Source organism: Rutilus rutilus (genome assembly GCF_951802725.1).
Source record: "Rutilus rutilus genome assembly, chromosome: 21".
In the NCBI taxonomy this organism is placed as follows: Eukaryota; Metazoa; Chordata; class Actinopteri; order Cypriniformes; family Leuciscidae; genus Rutilus; species Rutilus rutilus.
Genome location: NC_140226.1, coordinates 880,246 through 882,500, shown reverse-complemented (window position 1 = coordinate 882,500; position 2,255 = coordinate 880,246).

Below are 2,255 nucleotides of genomic sequence, written 5' to 3'. Positions count from 1 at the left end.
TCATCACTTCTGCGAGAGCGCCCTCTACGAGGCATGCTTATGCTCTGAAGTGGAATCTGTTCTCACCGAGAAGACCCCCGAATGTGCTTGGTCGGTACTGAGCTTTCCTTCCTGCAAGATGGGTTGGAGTGAAGGCTGTCTCCCTGCACCCTCATCTGGCCTCGATTGTTGCCTCGATTGCCGCACAGCATGATCCAGTGCACGGAAAGCATGATTGTCAGGTTCCTGAAGGACACGAGGAGACTAAATTCACCTCGCACCTTGCCCCCAGAGGAGGCAGACCCAGCCCTGGCTTTTCTCTGTACCGTTTGTGCTCTGCTCCAATATGTGGACAGAATGCAAAGCCCCAGGACCTCAGACCAGCTCTTCGTCTGTTACGGAGGCCAGCAGAAGGGTAAGGCTTTCTCCAAGCAGAGGTGGACAGTGGATGCCATAATCTTGGCGTACCAATCCCAAGATGCACCGTTCCTCCTCAGGTTGCGAGCCTACTCCACTACGTCCACACCTCCTTTATAGCCTTCATGTCGAGCCGGTTGCCTCCCATGTGCTTGCTTCCAATAGCCAGTGAACACCATAGGCCCCACTCGAAGTGTCGACTTGCTGTGCCATTCCCCTCCTATGGACCGGATACGTGCGACATTTCTGCTCCTGGTAAGATCCATGTCAGCCAAACCCTGTCGAGTTCCTCCCACACCCCAGGCCTAACACTCGTGTGCATTGGTTCTCGTGTGCATTGGATCCCTACGGTGATCCCATATGTGTATTCTTCCACGGTACTGCTTCCTGAGGTGAGCCCGTGTCCTTCCCCTGGCAGAGCCAACACAGAGTGTTATCCAATTCTGTCTGAATGGGTCATGCGGAACAGCAGTTAAGACTTCCCTGGCCTAAGCCCTGTCCCATCTTCCACCCCAAGTTGCCCCAAGGATAAGAAGGCTTGCGCTGGGCACTGGAAGGTGGCAGCAATACGTCAAACATGACCGACTAAAAGGGAACGTCTTGGTTACGTATGTAAACCTCTTTGCCTGATAGAAGGAACAGAGATGTACAGCTCCGGATAACCCGACACCACCACAAATTTCTCCTCCATCATTGCAGTCTCCGGATGTTCCAAGCAAATGTAAACTTCCTTCCCCACAACAGGAAGGGCCACCTCTCCAGTCATTTGATTGGACAGTGAAAAAAAACGTGATCACATCGAGTTGATTTTTATTCAACTTCAGGCGCTCAGAGAACTCCTACAAAAACGCGAGGTGCAGCAGGCGGCTAAAGCGTGAGGTGCATGAACAGCAAGCAAAACTCTCACTACCAATAGAAAACAATTAAAAAAGGCGCTCACTGCAAAAAATGTGTTCTGCTTGATCGGGGCCTTAGGAAGAAAAAAGTCTTTCAAATGACAGTGAGTAAATGATGACAGAATTTTAAACAAAAAACAAATTAAAAACAAATAAAAACACATTACACATGAATAGAAAATGTGAACTGTAATACCTCAGCATATAAACTTGGATCCATCATTGATATTACTCCTAATTGTATGGACATCAGAAGAATGGCGAGTCCTGCAGTTATGGCACTGAACACATTCATTCCAAGAGAGGCTCTGACCTATACAAAGACAGAATGTACAAGTTTCAGACACTGAGGGTGTATACAATTTTTACTCAAACAACAGATTATTAAAAAGGCTTGCAGAAACTCTTAATTACTTTTAAGGAGGGTGTTATGTCCCAGGGTGCTCTAATATCATTTGTTGTGAGAGCCTGCTTGTGTTCCCTGTGTTGGCCTCTCCGTTTCTCTCCCTTATTCTCTTTCACTCAGGTTAATTGCCATCAGCTGCAACTCGTGAACATGCTTGAGACTGAGACGTGTGTGTGTGTGTGTGTGTGTGTGTGTGTGTGTGTGGCCTATAACTTTGAGTTAGGAGTGGGACCTATACTTATTAGTTGTGTGCCAGTAAAGGCTCCTTAGTTTTGCTCACCAGTTTATCCTTTTGTGGTTAAAGGCGGGCATACACTGTGCGATTTTCGTCCAATTTTGAGCCGAACTCGTGCGACTCTTTTTCGGGTTGGGACAATTTTCAGCTTTATCGTGCGTCGTTTGTCGTGCGTCGATTGTCGAGCGTCGTTTGTCGAGCGTCGTTTGTCGAGCGTCGTGCGTCATTTGTCGTGCGTCGTTTGTCGAGCGTCGTTGGTCGTGCGTCGTTTGTCGAGCGTCGTTTGTCGTGCGTCGTTTGTCGAGCGTCGTGCGTCATTTGT